The following is an 18,674-nucleotide window of genomic DNA, read 5'->3' as shown; positions in this document are numbered from 1 at the left end:
TGATACAAATAAATTTCTCCCTTATGTGATTTATACCTTCATTTTATAGAAATGAAAAAAAACTAATACATTTATGATTACTTTTCTAGACCAGAACTGAAAATCATCTTATGTCATTTATTTATAAAAGATGTTTTTACTCGGATAACTTTGACTAATAATTTGACTTCCTTTTCACAAAACCATAAATAATAAAACTTTATTTTCAAACTCAAGTGTATGCATCAAAAAAATTATTTGACTCCATATTGCATGCTTTTTTCATAACATAATAATTGTGTGTACTGGTGTACAATTTTAAAAATATTATTCACAATCTTATACAATCCCTCTAAACCTTGTGCTTTTCCTCTCTAAAAGTTGAAGAAATAGAGGTATCATATGGTCAAGTGGTTTTCTGAGGACTAGCTGCATATGTAACGGCAATGTCAAGTTTAGAACCTGAAGTTTGTCTACTCTAGCCAGAAAAAGAATATTAAAGTTATTTGTTTGTGTTAAATTTTTCCCAGAATTGTTTTTCAAGAAGGGAGCAATTCAATAAACTGTTGCTCTTTTTTGATTTTGGATGAGGGAAGACATTGGATAACATTATAAAAGATAATGTTAAGTCAGATTGGACATTTGAAGAGAAAAAGCATGTTGCAATATACCATCAAGAGATGGGCCATACATTTTGCAGCCCATGTGGAGCATTAAAAATGATCCTTCACCTGCACTTAGAATAAAAGCCACACAATTTACTGTGGCCCAATGAGCCAGACATGATCTGGCTTCTGCCTGTCTCTCTAACCTCATTTGTTTGACTTTCCTGCTCTTTGTGCTTCAAGCATCCTGGGCTGGCCTCCGCTCTATTGCAAGAAAATGTCAGGTTATTTCCATGTCAGAGACTTTGCATTTTGTATTTCTTCTACCTGGAGACTGTGCCCTTTGGCCTCTGAACATCTGGGTTTTATTTAATTCTTGATCTATTTCGTGCCTCTGGAGTTCCTGGTCCCCTATTTAAGGGTGCATCTCCTCCATTTATTCACTGTCATATTGCTCTGTTTATTTCCTATAAAGCACTTTCCATGACTAGTTGGTGAGGGACCATGTTCACTTCTTCAAGGAGACAAGAGTGTATAGTCCATAGCCAGACAACCTAGACCAAATTCTACTTTGCTACTATGGTTGCATGACATTAGGCAAGTCTCTTAGTCTCTCTGTATCTCAGTTTCCTTATGTATAAAATGTACTTAATGAAATACTTTTACAGGAAATAGAACTACATGCTCTATACAGTTTTTTCATTAATTCTTCTATTGTTAATGCAGGTCTATGGAATAATGGGAGGATACAGAAAGGAAATCTTATTCCATTTTACATCAAATAAGGCATTAATTGTTGTAATACTTTTTATTTATGTTGTTTTGTTTTCTAAACGTAGAGATCTTAGGATTCCAAGGATTCCTGGGAGGTCTTCTGTTTCTCAGCTTTGTGCCCTTGATCTTGGGTCTGCTTCTGGCTTCTCTGCCCCCTTTTGTATTAATAGTAAAGCTCCTCTAGAGCTCTGTCTGTGCTTCCTGTTATATCCCTTTGTGTATTGATCCCATTTCAATAGCATTTTCTTTCCTACCACTCCATTGAAATGCTTCAGTTGACATTGCAGTCCAGTAGTCTCCCATCTCACTGAAACTCATGTCATTTCTCATTTTTCATTTACTTTATGTGTCAAAAAAATTTGACACTTTGATCACTCCATCCTTATTTAACAAATTTTCTGCCTCTCTCCTGGAACACATACCTTCCTGGTTTTCCTCCTATCTCACCAGTAGTTTCTTCTCAATTTTTATTACTGGCTTCTCATTCCTATAACCCTAAATGCTGGCATATCACCTTCCAGACTAAACCTTTGATCCCTTCTGTATCTGCAATCTTGCAAGGCGATTTTCTTATCATATGTACCAAAATACCATCTATATACACTGGCAACCTCTGAATTTATACTTCCAGCCCAAATCTCTACACTAGTGCCACATTCTTGACATTTGCCTCTTTGGCACTCTAAGAGGGCAACTAATAGAATTAGGATGAATCTAAGAGTTTTGGTCTGAGCTACTGAAAGGCGGAGGTGCTAGCAACTGAGATGGGGACAGCTGATAGAATTCTCAGACTCAGCATATGGAAAACTTTGTTTCCAATCTCACTCTCCTCTCACATGAGCACTACCATCAGCTGTCCCCATCTCAGTTGCTAGCACCTCCATCTTTCAGTAGCTCAGACCAAAACTCTTAGATTCATCCTTGATTCTACTCTTTTTCTTGTAGCTCACATCTCATCATTTAGTAAATCTTGTTGGTTATATCTCAAATTATATCAAGAGCTTAACCACTTCTCATCCCTCTTTGTTGCTACCCCTCTGGTACAAGCCACACCATTTCTCACCTGAATTATTTCAGTAGTCTCTTATATTATCTCCCTGACTCCACGCTTCCACCAAATCTATTCTTTACATAGCAGCCAAAGCAGTTTTTTTAAAAATCATAAATCAGATGATGTCACTCCCCTTCTCTCAGTTCTCTGGTGGAGTCCTGTCATCTTTAAAGTAATATTTTAAATCTTTACAGTGGCCAATGAGACTCTACTTGTCTAGCTCCTGTTTACTTCTCTGAGCTCACTTCCTACAAATCTCCCTGTGCCTATTTCTTCCTTGATCATGAAAGCCAATCCAATCTCTGTGACACTGATCTCTACTTGGACTGCTCTTCCTTCAGATATTTGCAGAGCTTGCTCCCTCATTTAATTCAGATCTCTGTCCAAATATTCTCCTCAAACATATTCTACCCCCTATTGCCCAGTGTTAACTAAAATAGCACTCACATCTCCCTTTGTCTCTTCTCTAAATCTATTTTTGCTATTACACTTATATATTACATATTTTTGTTTATCTCTTTTTTGTCTGTTTCCCCCACTAGAATGTAAGTTGCATGAAGGCACAGGCTTCCTATAACTCCCTTGCTCCTAAGATCAGTGCTTGGCAGTCAGTAGGTGCTTGCTAACCATTTCTAAAGGAAAGAATGAAAGAATGAATGGTCTTCTTACAGTGCAATATATACATGCTGCTGGTATAGTTCCTTAAATAAAATGTTAATCCTCTTTTGTGCTGGACTGGACTGAATAATCCACTTTCTTTGATGTTTGATGTTAAAGTGATGCCATAAAACAGCTATTAAAAAATTGAGAATTAAGGATCGAAGAGAATCCAAATGCTCAGCTGACTTAGCTACCACCCTGTAGCCTGCGTGGCACTGAGGCAATCATCCATCTGTATTGAATGCTTGTCTTATTTTTACAACTCTTTCAGCCGTTCACAACCTTGATGGGAAACCTTTTCCAATATTTAATTATTCTTTCAATTGAATATCTATTTTTTTTAAATCAAGTCAGATTTAATCACACCAGTTTAAGCTCATTTCTTTTGTAGATCTTCTGGGGAAATAGAAAATTACTTCTGCATACAATCTGCTTAGGTAGATTAGCCTGCATATTCAGTACAAGGGTACATAATAGGTGCACTAATGCTTGTTGTATGTAGTTGAATGGATTGGATGTGAACAAGAAAGAATTGTTTAGCCATTTCAAGTACTATAGGGTTTTTATCTTGAGACTGTTTTTTATCCATTTAACTATTTTTGTTATTTGGCTTTAAATACTGTTTCATTCTCCTACCAAACACAGACATCAACGTTCACATAGCAAATGAGCAATGGGAACTTTAAAATATTAATCCCAAGGTCTTGAATGTCAAAGTAATAATTACTTCATCTCAGTGACATGTGATGAGTTTAAATAATAGCCCTTCTGTTTGTCTGGTGATGGGCATAAATCTCAGCGTAAATCTGTGTGAGGGTGGATTGGGGTGGAGGTGGCAGGGGAAAAGGAAAGGGGATAGAGCAGAAAGGATACTGTCGGGAAATTAAATGAAGGACAGGACTTCTTTAATAATGTAGTCTTTTCTTTTTTTCATAATATGTTAGAGTAACCCAAATGATCAACCACCAGGTGTGAAGATTGAACCTGTTGTGGTGAGTAGGACTACCCTTTGGACAGCATTATTAAAGCCTGTCACAAAGGCATATTTCCAAGATAGGAAAGTCTGATTCAATTATTTTTTTCTTTAACTACTACACAGCCTACTTCTGATCATAAAAATAATATGTATTGTTCTAAAAAGTTAAAAAAAGTAAAACACTATGATGCCACAATCTAGATAGAATCATTATTATTTCTGCACTTTATTTCTTTCTCCTATCTTCTATGCATATTTTAACATGTTACTGAGAGTCATGTTAACTATACTCTATAATTATGTATCATAACTTTTAACTATTATGGCAGTATATGCCCATTCCTTACAAATATCTAATTTCAGTAATCAAATAATATTTCAGAACTTATCAAGATATTTTAATTTACTTAGCCATTTGCTTATTGTGAATATTTTGGCTATGCATGTTGAGTGCTTATTTTTAAAGAAAACAATGCAACATTTCATTTTTAGTTTTTTTTAATTGCTAGTAAATAAAACTACAAATGAGTTTGTATATTTTGTTTATATCCTGTTTTATAGCTTTCTTAGAGTATTTTATATAGATAATCATGTCTGCAGATAGAGAAAGACGGTTTTACTGCATCTTTTTTTTTTTTTTTTTTGGAGATGGAGTTTTGCTCTTGTTGCCCAGGCTGGAGTGCAGTGGCGTGATCTCAGCTCACTGCAACCTCCACCTCCCGGGTTCAAGCGATTCTTCTGCCTCAGCCTCCAGAGTAGCTGAGATTATAGGCATGCGCCATCACACCTGGCTAATTTTGTATTTTTAGTAGATACAGGGTTTCTCTATATTGGTCAAGCTGGTCTTGAACACTTGACCTCAGGTGATCTGCCTGCCTCGGCCTCCCAAAGTGCTGGAATTACAGGCATGAGCCACTGCGCCTGGCTACCTCATCTTTTTCCATGTAAATGCCCTTAATTTTTTCACTTGACTCATTTCACTGGGTAGGATCTCCAGTGTAATATCCACAATAAGAATGATCATCTTTGCATTCTGTCTTTCACCATTACGTTACCTGTAGGTTTCTCATATGTACTTTTTATTTCTATTCCTAGTTTTCTGAGAGTTTTTTTATTATAAGTGAGTATTGACACATCAAATACTTTTTAAGAATCTATTAATACTTTGACTTTTCTTTCTACTAATATGGCATATTATTTTTGTATTGTATTTTAGATAATTTGATATTTAGATATTTGATTCAACCTTGCATTACAGTGGTAAACCCCAATTGTCATGATCTATTATCCTTTTTTATCTTGCTGTATTTATTTACTAGTATTTTGCTATGAATTTTTGTGTCCCTGATGATGAGGGATATTGGTCTGTAGTTTTCTTACGATTGCTCTGTCATTATACATGTAACTACCTATTGTTTTTGTACTATTTTTAACTACTCTAATTGTTAGACATTATTATTGTTGTGCTTGATAGTTATCGTTCAGATTCCCTTACATTTTACCAATTTATTTGCTCACTATTCCTTTTTAATTTCAGTCCTTCTCTTTGCAACCATGTTTCTTCCTCCTGGAGTACATCCTTTAAAAGATCTGGTAGTGAGTTATTTTAGTGATAGCACTTTCAATTTGTTGTTTGCCTAGAAATGTCATTCTTTGAATTGTTTAGACAGGTGTACTATTCAAAGGTAATGAGTTTTTTTTCCTCTTAGCACTTTGAAAATGATATTCTACTGTCTTCTAAACTCCATTGTTGCTGTTGAAAAGTTTGTTTTATGATAATTATTCATTTTTGGTAATTTGCTTTTATTCTGACTGATATTAATGTGTTTTCTTTGTCTCTGAGCTTTTACTATTTCATTACAAAATATATATGGTATATTTCTTTTTATTAATCTTGTTCAAAGCTTATTTCTGAAGATACTTATCTTTCATCAGTTCTGGACCATTTTTAGCCCTTAACTCCGAAGACATTGCTTTCTCCCATCCTCTGTTTTCTTTCCCTCTGGAATCTCATGTTGACGTAGGTTGGGCCTGCATATTCTGTCATCTACATCTCTTAACTTCTCTTTTATATTTTGTATCTTTTTTCTCTTCTTTTGTACAGTAGGTGATTTCTTCATATCTGTTATCTAGTTCAATTAGTGCTTTTTTTAGGGGAAAGAGGGAATACAGGCAAGACATTGAAACTTTTGGGGATTAGGGAATGGAAGAGAATTTGTTCATGGTTTGCCCTGTTTTTATGTAAAATATACTAGTTGGGACTATTTCTGTGGGTGGGCATTTTTAATGGGGAAATCTTTGTTAGCTATGGAAAATCAAAAATATTTTTCTAAATTAAGATGTTTTAAGTACAATGAGTATCACAAGGAATGGATCAAAAAGAGATCCCAAGATAGTAGTTGAGCTGACTCATAAGCTACCATAAGAACCTTTAATTTCTCTGCCAAGCAACTGTGACTATAAACATGAAGAGAAAGTATATAGATACTTAGATATTTATATGAGGGGAGGGCACAGATACAGTTAAATTATGTGATCTTAGGTAAATTTGTGAAGTATTAGTACCACTGTTCTTACAATTTTAGTAATCAAATCTGGACTGGCAAATATGTGGGAGAAGGAAACCAATATTTATTAAGCATTTGTGATATTCTGCATTAGGCACTACTTATTCTTACAATGATCCTGAGGTTAAGATTTTGTTATCCTCATTTTAAAAAAGAAGAAAGTCATCTTGGAGGAGTATAGCCACTAAGGTTTACAAAGCTAGCAGGTGGCAGAGCCAGACTCAAACCCAAGGGTCACTTCTGGGACCATGATCTTTCACAAAGCCATGCTGTTTTATCAGAAGTCCCATTCCCTTGATGAAGCTACGTCATCAAGGGAACAAATGAAAAAGGACTATCTTAGAGTAAGTCATTAGAAAGTGTAAAGAATAAAAACAGTAAATCACAGAGTTATAGATTTTTTTTAAGTGGAAGAGACTTCCATTTATGGTAGGTCGATGAGTTTGCAATAAGGCTGAGCATGCCTGAAGAGATGGAACTGTGTACAACTTCAGGGAGCTTATGAAAGTGGTGACCCTGGAGTTGTTCAGTGCACAATCTATACAGTGCACCAGCCCATCATGGGAAAGACATGGCCATCTGGTCTTCCTAGCTCTGAGATGCCACCTGCAATGTAATTTCAGGAATACCTCAGATGTGGGGATACTGAATCTTAGGGAAAATTCAAGCTTGGTCAGCTAACAGAGTTAATCTAACTGCTTCAGTATTATACTGGCATGCCTTGCAGAAAGAGGCAGCTCAGTCCTTTGAATTTGTTGTCTGAGAAGAAGGCAAAAATAAAAAAAAATAAAAAAAAAAAAAACAGAACACATAGGCATAAGAAGGAGAGGCACACCATGACCATGTCATCCCCCCAATTTAACAGATGCTCTGTTATTTCCCAAGAATAAATGGCTGGCATTAATTATGTTTTCAAAGTAATAAGATTGGAAAAGTTTTCTTCTGTATTAAAAAAAATGTGGTTTTTATCATTTCTATTGAACAACTCCTGTTATATAGAATACAATAATAAGAGCCATTATGAGTCAATCTGCATTTTGTATTTAAATAGTGTACAAGGTCAAAAAGTTCAGTTTCAAAAGTGTCTTATTCAACAAAATTTGTTGTCTAATGTAGCAACATTGCAATTAGTTTTTTTGTTTGTTTGTTTGTTTGTTTGTTTTTTGAGACAGAGTCTCACTCTGTCACCCAGGCTGGAGTGCAGTGGCGTGATCATGGCTCACTGCAACCTCCACCTCCCAGGTTCAAGCAATTTTCGTGCCTCAGCCTTTTGAATAGCTCCACCATGCCCAGCTAATTTTTGTACTTTTAATAGAGACATGATTTCACTATGTTGATCAGGCTGGTCTCAAACTCCTGACATGAAATGATCCACCTGCCTCAGCCTCCTAAAGTGCTGGGGATTATAGGAGTGAGCCACCGTGCCCCGCCAAGCATTGCAATTAGATATTGCAGTTCATGCCAGATACACACTTTCTTAAATGTTAGCCAGAAAGAGAGAGAGAAAGAGCAAGAACAGGAAATAAAAAAAAGAAGTAAAGGAGAGAGGCAGGGAGGGAGGGAAGAGGGAATAAAAGAGAAAGACATGGAAATAATTAAAGAATTATTAACTCACATGGAAGCAACAGAGGCATTGGTGGTTACAAAAGGCAATTTCTTTTTATAATGCAGACTGGGAAACATTTTATTTGTCCTAAAATGGTAAGTGTGCAAAAAGAAACATAAATATACGATCTCATTCATAACTGCTCTGTAAGTTCTTTCAATCTGTATTTGAAGGCTCACTGCCCTTCTCTTCCTGCTCTCCTATTCTCTATCCTTTAACCAAAGTAATTCTTGTATTAGAGATAAAGATATATCTGTGTGTTAGAAGAGAGAGGAAATTGTGAAAGAAAAGCAGTAAACATTTCTGATCTCTCTTACACAGGATATGTCCCCCTAAAGACTCTGGGAGAGGTAAGAGTCCTGTAGGAACCAATGTACCCAGGCCCCTCCACTCTGCTGCTCAGACATGGAGAAGGGAAAGGACCTCCTGCCAGTTGTGGGGGAACATATTGACTAAGGAACTAGAAACTGACCCACTAAAGTTGCAGAAGAAAATTAAAATTGTAGCTGCCCTTCAACTCCAACACTCTGAAACTCTATTTTGGAAGGTAAACTCCATCTGCTTGCTTCTTGCCCAACATGGATTTCTGAAAGCCTACTAAAAGTTCCAGATCCCTGGGCCAACTAACTCTGAAGCCTAACATGGTGATTGTATTAGTCTGTTCTCACGCTGCTAATTCCAAGTCTAGGTAATTTATAAAGGAAAGAGGTTTAATTGACTCACAGTTCCACATGGCTGGGGAGGCCTCACAATCATGGCAGAAGGTGAATGAGTAGCAGTGCCAGGTTTTACATGATGGCAGGCAGGAGAGCTTGTGCAGGAAAACTCCCGTTTATAAAACCATCAGGTCTCGTGAGACTTGCTCATTCACTACCATGAAAACAGTATGGGGGAAACCACCCTATGATTCAATTATCTCCACCTGGCCCCTCCCTTGACACATAAGGATTATCACAAGTCAAGGTGAGATTTGGGTGGGGACACAGCCAAACCATATCAGTGATCAAAAGGAAAAAAAAATACAGTATCTATACGTAGTGTATGTTTCTGAGAGAATCTAGTAAAGACAGCATAGAAGGGATATAATCAAGAAAAGGACTTAAAATCTAGAGATGGTAGTTAATCATATGTATGCTTCCTTCAGTTACCCCTCCCAGATTTCTGTAAATAGAACAATAATCCATGTAGATGCTGAAGCCAAACATAGGAGACATTCTTAATTCTTCTCCTTCCTTGTTTTCAAGCCCCTTCCCTAATACCATCACAAAGCATCAGCAAATTCCCTCAACTGTACTCAGAACTTTTCTGACCTCCTCTCTGCCTATCTAAACTGTTTCCTTCTGCTCCTACTGGTGGTTCAAAATGATCCAAAATCTATGATTTATAAAAGTCTGAAGCCTTTTCAAACATTTGTCTTTAAATTCCTAGATGCTTGTTCTTTTTTTTTTTTTTTTGACAGTCTCACTCTGTCACCCAGGCTTGAGTGCAATGGCACGTTCTTGGCTCACTGCAACTCCCCGCCTCCCTGGCTCAGGTCATTCTCCTGCTCAGCCTCCTGAGTAGCTGGGATTACAGGCAAGTGCCACCACACCTGGCTAATTTTTGTATTTTTACTAGAGATGGGGTTACACCATGTTGACCAGGCTGGTCTTGAACTCCTGACTTCAGGTGATCCACCCACCTTGGCCTCCCAAAGTGCTGGGATTGCAGGCACGAGCCACCATACTTGGCCCGGGATCCTTGTTCTAAAGTCACCTGTTCCCCCAGCTTATTACTTTGTGGTGGCTTCCTCTGATTCACGTCATATTAACTTAGATCTACTAAGATTTATGCCACATCTGGATACTAGAAAACAAACAAGCAAAAGATTTTAAACACTATAAACAAACTTGGTTTAGCTGAGTAAATTACACACATGCGTGCATACAATACCTATCTGTGTATATGCTTTTAAAGTGTGTATCAGTATATATGTATATGTACATGTATCTACATATATATGTATGTGTGTATCTATATTTATGTTTTTAAAATCCTGAGAATAGTAGGGTGGTTGAGGATATAAAACCTGAAATATTGGTGAGGACGCATTAAGGGTGTCATTTTAATCTCTGTAAGTATTGTTTCACCTTTTTGCTTCTGTATAATATACCTGACCTCTTTAGACTTTAAAACGTTGGTGAGCAAATTCCCTTTGAATCACCCTGGGTGGAGCAGTGTATATCATTCTGTTCACAGGAGATGTCTTTAGTTATTCTCCAAACTCGGTCTGTTTTGCTCACCAAAATGAAAAATTATAAAGAAAATAACTACGGCTTATCTTGGTATAACTCAAATAGTTTAGAATATTATATAAGTCATAGAAACCACTGGATTTAATATGAAAGTAAACAGATTTTTAGTAGAAGATTCTTTAAAACACTTAACTGTGTCTTCTTAGTTTTCACACACAAAAACTATACCTGCTTCTAGAGCGCTGATAGGTCATACAGTGTTTAAAAATGTGAAAAAAAAAGTAATTTATCTACAAGGCCTAATTGTACCTCACATTCTGTGATAAATATTTCTTGTGCTCCAAATTATTGCCTTGTTACTTGTATAAAAAATTCAAATGAAACATCCGATTATACTTAGTTTATAATAGTTAATGTAAAAGTTATAAAAAGATAAATACACTATTTTTTAATTGTTAATCTATGCTAAAAACTAAGGACAAATGAAAGCAGTCCAACAAGAGTAACAAATAGGTTAATTTCCTTAAACTCATGAATTATGTTATGCTCTACTTTTTCTCCAATAGTGTAAACAGGATTAGAATTCTCAAAAAGAGCTTTAGCAGAAAATATTTATTTCTTTTTCTATTTAAAAAAAAAAAATTGGACTGGGACAGAGTTAGCTTTATCAATGAAAAAATCTTTGTAGTTTAGTAAAAGTAGAAAAATGAGACCTCCAAGGACAAGAATAAAGTGAAAATACCTGTAATTTCTCCGAATGGTAAAGTTATATACATCTAGCAAAGGTTAGACAACAATTATTCTTTATCTCAAATAAACCCTGAATAATGCAACAACAATTATTCTTTATCTCAAATAAACCCTGAATAATGCATTACTTTGCAAAAACAGGTTGTCCTCTTTCAACAGAGTGATATCTATTTTGAACCTCAAATTGATCTGACTTTTGGTACTGATATATTTTGTGAGAAGACAGGATAATGCTGACTATTCTTTAACAGTACAGCATAAATTGTAGGTCATATAAACATGCAAAATTGAATTATTGTAAACTCACTTGCAGAGCTATACTCAGTCTCTTCTCATATAACTCTCCTTTAGTTAACTAAAAATAGCCTTCTTTCTATTTATACAGCTTTATTTGAGGTTATTTGAAGGTAATATAAGGTGAAGATAATATAATTTGGTATCCACAAAATATTATTGAAAATAGGAAATAACGAGATATAATTTAAATATAATTTTTAATTTAATTTAAATGGCTTTCTTGTAAGCTTTTAATTATTTTCTGTTTTCTGAACCTTGGCTAATAACCAAATCAATAATAATTTTTGTCTCTCCAACAGTTAAAAAATAACTATTCCTTCAAGAGAAAAGGCATACTGAATATGTTTCAGATTTTATTTATTAGGAACAGGTAGAATCTATTAAAATGAATCAATTTAAAGCAATTACCAAATGATCATTTTCTGTCTTGTGCTTGGGAAAACACTAGTCATCTTTTAAAGAAAGATGAATTCTTTAAAGTCATCTTTAAAGAAAGATGAATTCCCAAGAGAGTTCTGCATATTCTGTTCTTGTCTCCCCTCTGAGTGGTCTCGTCACTCTAGAGTGACATCCACAGGAAAAAGAACCAGCTAGTCCAGGGGTTGCCAAGACTATCTCAACTCCAGGACAGCTTATTCAAGCATGCACCAAGAAAGTGCCTGCACCTGTTTCTACTCCAAACTATAGTGCCCTGCTATTCAAAAAGTGGTTTCCAGACCAGCAGCATCCTTATCTCCTGGAGCTTGTTGGAGACAGGAAAATCTCAGGCCCCATCCCAGAACTACTGAATTAGAATTTACTTTTTAATAAGATCTCTAGATGATTCACAAGCGTATTCACGTATGAGAGGCACTGCTCTAGGCTACTTATTTGGTGCCTGAGTACTCTTCCTGATAGAGTTTACTAAGTATTGAAAACTATGTACCGTGCTTCTTCTTTCATTCAAATTCTGCCAAAAACCTGGTGCTTACTTTCTGTTCTATCTTAGAGATTCCAGTTGATGTTAAACAACTTGTCTGTTTTTCATTGTTGTTTTTGGTTGTCCTTATGCCATTGGCTCCATCTGGTAGACAAGCATGCCTTACCTCACATATATTATTTCTAATGTACCATTAAATCTACTTTTATATTTTATCTCACTCCCCATTAAGTCTAATTCTGGAGAATTAAATTAATTTCACCATCAAATCTTGAAAAACAGAAGGTAGGGATGTTGGAAATATAAAAGTGACTTCATTCAAACAAGGCTACCAACCAAATGGCAACAGTGGATGTTAATAGGAAATTATTGAAATGATCACTTTCCAACCTTGGCACATATAAATCAATCATTAAAACAACCCAAAATAAAAGCATGCTTTGTTTGGATGAAATTCTGAAATTACTTTAAAACAGAATTTTTTGTTCTAGCCAAGTGGTAACCTTTTTATAAATAATGGCTCATTCTTACTTTTTTAAAGTCTCTTTATGCATAAGCTTTTTTGCTGAAGAGTAAGTTCTGAGGCCTTACTTTTCAAACCTGCTACTTCTTTTTCTATCACTGCATTCTTCCCTTTAAGGTGGAAAACAATGTATTCTCCTTTCTGATTTTACTGATTATATGATCAAGAGGATAAATCGTCAGTTTTAACTTTTCTGACTCACTTTGATTAAAGATGTGGTTTCTTGCTCAGCCTATATTTCTTTCATTTCTATTCTTCTCCTCACATCTAAATACTAATTTATTTTACAATGTACATATAAACGACATCAGATGAGAAAAATCCTTTTTAGGTAAGTTGAAGTTGTAAAATTTTTGAGAGTGGCCTTTTCTCTGTACCACTTTTTTCTTATGGATATTTGAAAATGTCTCGCACAAGGATTTCAACTATGTACACATGATGAAACGTGAAGATTTTAAGTAATTCAAATTTTTATAAAGTAATCTCAATATTTTACTTGTGATTTTAGGAAAAGTCTAAAATATTTAGAAATTGCCTGAATTCTCTACCTTCTTTTTATCTGTACAGATATATATATTTTTTTCTGGAATCACTGCAATAGTGCCAGCTGAACATTTACTGGGGGTCTGTCTATTAGATTTTTATATTTTTATGCTGATTATATTGTCCTGCATGAATATCTCTCAGCTCACCCCAAACTCCCAACTGTGGCCACATAAGGATACAATTATTTAATTCATTATTCCTAATTAACCTGTTTTGAATTTACATAGCAGTTAATCTCTTGAACATGACCCATTCCCATGAAAGACAAATCACCTAGTTGAAACAGAATTGGGTTCGGAGGTCACAACATGAAGCTTTTGGTCCTGAAGTTGCTATTTGATGAGTGAGTTTCCTAAAGGGAGCCACTTGCGCTCCACGTTTATATGGCAATATTAATACAGACACTGAACTTAGAGGGATATTTTGAAAAGACATTAAATTCTTTTTGTAAGTCCTTCTGAACCTATTTATTTATTAATTACATGTTTAAATAAATCCTATTAACTCTTTTCTTCTGCTTTTATTGAATCCCATCACATATTTTATATATTTTTTAAAATATGTTTCACTTATCTTGTATAAATAATGTAAGATGATTTTTCTGCCTGATAAAAAAGAAAGGAAAGGACCTGTCCTTTCATAATTTATCGATGTTCTCTTTGTGTTTTCTAAAATTTCAGTCAGTTGTATTCAATTTTCTTTTCTAAGGTGTTTTGAGATTTAAAATGAGGCTTAAAAGTTATTCTGCTATGAAGTATCCTGCAAAACACTAATTTTCTACAATGGGGAACCCAGATGGTGGTTTTGCTACATGCTTATTCTGTGTTTAAAATGTGGCCAAATCAGGGGCTATCATTTCTTCCCTAAAATCTCCACGTTTGGAAGGAGAAAGCCACAGGCATAGTTTCTTCCTTTCAGATAAAATATATATTATGATTCAGGAGCTTTTGCTTGTTTTATGCCAATAAAATGAGATATAAATTCAGCAGAACGCTTTTATAGAGAAATGGAAGAATACTTGGAATGACTTTGATCCACTTGTATAAGAGCTACCTTATTCTCAAAAAAAATTTTTTTTCTCATAGTTTTTTTTTTTTTTATTATACTTTAGGTTTTAGGGTACATGTGCACAATGTGCAGGTTTGTTACATATGTATCCATGTGCCATGTTGATTTCCTGCACCCATTAACTCGTCATTTAGCATTAGGTATATCTCCTAATGCTGTCCCTCCCCCCTGCCCCAACCCCACAACACTCCACGGAGTGTGATGTTCCCCTTCCTGTGTCCATGAGTTCTCATTGTTCAGTTCCCACCTATGAGTGAGAACATGCAGTGTTTGGTTTTTTGTCCTTGCGATAGTTTACTGAGAACGATGTTTTCCAGTTTCATCCATGTCCCTACAAAGGACATGAACTCATCATTTTTTATGGCTGCATAGTATTCCATGGTGTATATCTGCCACATTTTCTTAATCCAGTCTATTGTTGTTGGACATTTGGGTTGGTTCCAAGTCTTTGCTATTGTGAATAGTGCCGCAATAAACATACGTGTGCATGTGTCTTTATAGCAGCATGATTTATAGTCCTTTGGGTATATACCCAGTAATGGGATGGCTGGGTCAAATGGTATTTCTAGTTCGAGATCCCTGAGGAATCGCCACACTGACTTCCACAATGGTTGAACTAGTTTACAGTCCCACCAACAGTGTAAAAGTGTTCCTATTTCTCCACATCCTCTCCAGCACCTGCTGTTTCCTGATTTTTTAATGATGGCCATTCTAACTGGTGTGAGATGGTATCTCATTGTGGTTTTGATTTGCATTTCTCTGATGGCCAGTGATGATGAGCATTTCTTCATGTGTTTTTTGGCTGCATAAATGTCTTCTTTTGAGAAGTGTCTGTTCATGTCCTTTGCCCACTTTTTGATGGGGTTGTTTGTTTTTTTCTTGTAAATTTGTTTGAGTTCATTGTAGATTCTGGATAATAGCCCTTTGTCAGATGAGTAGGTTGCAAAAATTTTCTCCCATTCTGTAGGTTGCCTGTTCACTCTGATGGTAGTTTCTTTTGCTGTGCAGAAGCTCTTTGGTTTAATTAGATCCCATTTGTTAATTTTGGCTTTTGTTGCCATTGCTTTTGGTGTTTAGACATGAAGTCCTTGCCCACACCTTTGTCCTGAATGGTATTGCCTAGGTTTTCTTGTAGGATTTTAATGGTTTTAGGTCTAACATTTAAGTCTTTAATCCATCTTGAATTAATTTTTGTATAAGGTGTAAGGAAGGGATCCAGTTTCAGCTTTCTACATATGGCTAGCCAGTTTTCCCAGCACCATTTATTAAATAGGGAATCCTTTCCCCATTTCTTGTTTTTGTCAGGTTTGTCAAAGATCAGATGGTTGTAGATATGCGGCATCATTTCTGAGGGCTCTGTTCTGTTCCATTGGTCTATATCTCTGTTGTGGTACCAGTACCATGCTGTTTTGGTTACTGTAGCCTTGCAGTATAGTTTGAAGTCAGGTAGCCTGATGCCTCCAGCTTTGTTCTTTTGGCTTAGGATTGACTTGGCAATGCGGGCTCTTTTTTGGTTCCATATGAACTTTAAAGTAGTTTTTTCCAATTCTGTGAAGAAACTCATTGGTAGCTTGATGGGAATGGCATTGAATCTATAAATTACCTTGGGCAGTATGGCCATTTTCACGATATTGATTCTTCCAACCCATGAGCATGGAATGTTCTTCCATTTGTTTGTATCCTCTTTTATTTCATTGAGCAGTGGTTTGTAGTTCTCCTTGAAGAGGTCCTTCACATCCCTTGTAAGTTGGATTCCTAGGTATTTTATTCTCTTTGAAGCAATTGTGAATGGGAGTTCACTCATGATTTGGCTCTCTGTTTGTCTGTGATTGGTGTAGAAGAATGCTTGTGATTTTTGTACATTGATTTTGTATCCTGAGACTTTGCTGAAGTTGCTAATCAGCTGAAGGAGATTTTGGGCTGAGACAATGGGGTTTTCTAGATATATAATCATGTCATCTGCAAACAGGGAGAATTTGACTTCCTCTTTTCCTAATTGAATACCCTTTATTTCCTTCTCCTGCCTGATTGCTCTGGCCAGAACTTCCAGCACTATGTTGAATAGGAGTGGTGAGAGAGGGCATCCCTGTCTTGTGCCAGTTTTCAGAGGGAATGCTTCCAGTTTTTGCCCATTCAGTATGATATTTGCTGTGGGTTTGTCCTAGATATCTTTTATTATTTTGAGATACGTCCCATCAATACCTAATTTTTTGAGAGTTTTTAGCATGAAGGGTTGTTGAATTTTGTCAAAGGCCTTTTCTGCATCTATTGAGATAATCATGTGGTTTTTGTCTTTGGTTCTGTTTATATGCTGGATTACATTTATTGATTTGTGTATGTTGAACCAGCCTTGCATCCCAGGGATGAAGCCCACTTGATTATGGTGGATAAGCTTTTTGATGTGCTGCTGGATTCGGTTTGCCAGTATTTTATTGAGGATTTTTGCATCAATGTTCATCAAGGATATTGGTCTGAAATTCTCTTTTTTGGTTATGTCTCTGCCAGGCTTTGGTATCAGGACGATGCTGGCTTCATAAAATGTGTTAGGGAGGATTCCCTCTTTTTCTATCGATTGGAATAGTTTCAGAAGGAATGGTACCAGTTCCTCCTTGTACCTCTGGTAGAATTCGGCTGTGAATCCATCAGGTCTTGGACTCCTTTTGGTTGGTAAGCTATTGATTATTGCCACAATTTCAGAACCTGTTATTGGTCTTTGAGAATATAGTCATATGTTGATGGAAAGGCAGGTCCACAAAGTGGAATTCTACTACTTCTCCTATCTTGTTTTTGAAATGCATAGTTTACATAGAATGGGCAGAATCTTTTCAGTACTGTAACATCCTATAGATCTTTATATTAAAGCTTTTTTTTTCTTGTAAGAAAGGGAAAGAACTCAGGTAGATTCTAAAACCAACAATGACATTATTTAGATGTATATTGTTTATTTATTTGTACCCTATAAGTTAAAAAAATACTCCAGACTAGAACATTTTGAAGTGTGAGCTTAAAGTTCTTGGTTTGAAAATGTTGATGTAAATATTCTTATACGAGATTTCCTAATTAAACATTAATAATAAGAAATTAGAGAGACTGAAAAGTGATTGATTTATAGGTTTTTGTTTAGTGCAGACATTTTGGAAGGGAAATATATACTAATTATGTTCTCAGCTCGGTCAATAACAGAGGAGAATTACAATTTATGGGCTTTATTCTCTAGAACTATGGGATTTATCCTGTAAAACAGAGATGACTTTTTTTTAAAATAAACAGAATAAGGTGAGAAAAGTCTATTTAATAATTACTCATAAATATAGTCAGTTTAATATTTGTTTAAAATCAAATAACAAATTGATTTTGAGCAAAGATTATATAGATGCTTTCCAGCAGCTGAGATAAAATTAATAAACTTGAAATTATTTGAAAGTATTAATGCTTCAGTGGATAGAATAAAGTAGTTTTAGTATAAATGCATATGACATGATTATGCACCACATATGAAGATATAAGGTATGCTGGGATGGGAGTTGGTAAATGTCAATATAAAAAGATGTATGAAAAATACAAGAAAATAAAAATTATGAAAAAAGCAAATTGATCATTCAAGTTAAATTACTGTTTTGAGGCTCTGGTAATGCATCACTGAACTATATATATAATTTATGTAACTGGAAGGTTATTTACATTATAGAATAGTATGTAGAATATTAAGCTTATTATCATTCATAAAATAAGGGATAAAATAGGAGAGAAAGGTAGCATTGAAAAAAGTGTTGAGTAGGAGTCAGGAAACTGGAGCATCATCTTGGTGCAGCCTCTGACTTTGAATGTGGTGCTTCGTCTCTTTATTCCTTCTCTAGGGACTTAGACCGGCTATAAGCGCATTTGGCTACAAACAGCAGGGAATCAGACATATACTGGCTATAACCAAATACAGAATTATTTTCCTTACATAAGAAGAAGTCTGGAAATAGGTAGCAGAAGGCTAATGCAGTGGCCTAAAAATGTCATTAGTGCCCTTGGCTGGATTCAGCTCTCCTTAGCATGTTGGCTTATAGCCTTACAGTCTGCCCTCCAAGCATTGCATCACATTTAAGGCAGATAAACCAGCAACAGGTGAAA

At 35.6% G+C, this 18,674-nt stretch overlaps 1 protein-coding gene across 4 annotated transcripts in view; it reads left to right on the top strand.

The window, feature by feature from the left end:
• The window catches only part of B3GALT1 (beta-1,3-galactosyltransferase 1), a 594,483-nt gene that overhangs the window by 229,880 nt on the left and 345,929 nt on the right, over positions 1–18,674 (top strand). Inside the window, exon 2 of one of the 4 annotated variants that reach the window (XM_058441462.1) lies at positions 4,014–4,061. The exons of the other annotated variants lie outside the window; for them this stretch is intronic. The gene's annotated coding sequence lies outside the window, so the exon portion shown is untranslated. The remainder of the gene's footprint in view (positions 1–4,013; positions 4,062–18,674) is intronic. 4 annotated transcript variants of the gene reach the window in all.

Source organism: Hylobates moloch, unplaced genomic scaffold, assembly GCF_009828535.3.
Source record: "Hylobates moloch isolate HMO894 unplaced genomic scaffold, HMol_V3 SCAFFOLD_1, whole genome shotgun sequence".
Lineage (NCBI taxonomy): Eukaryota > Metazoa > Chordata > Mammalia > Primates > Hylobatidae > Hylobates > Hylobates moloch.
This window is presented reverse-complemented; position numbering and strand designations above follow the sequence as displayed.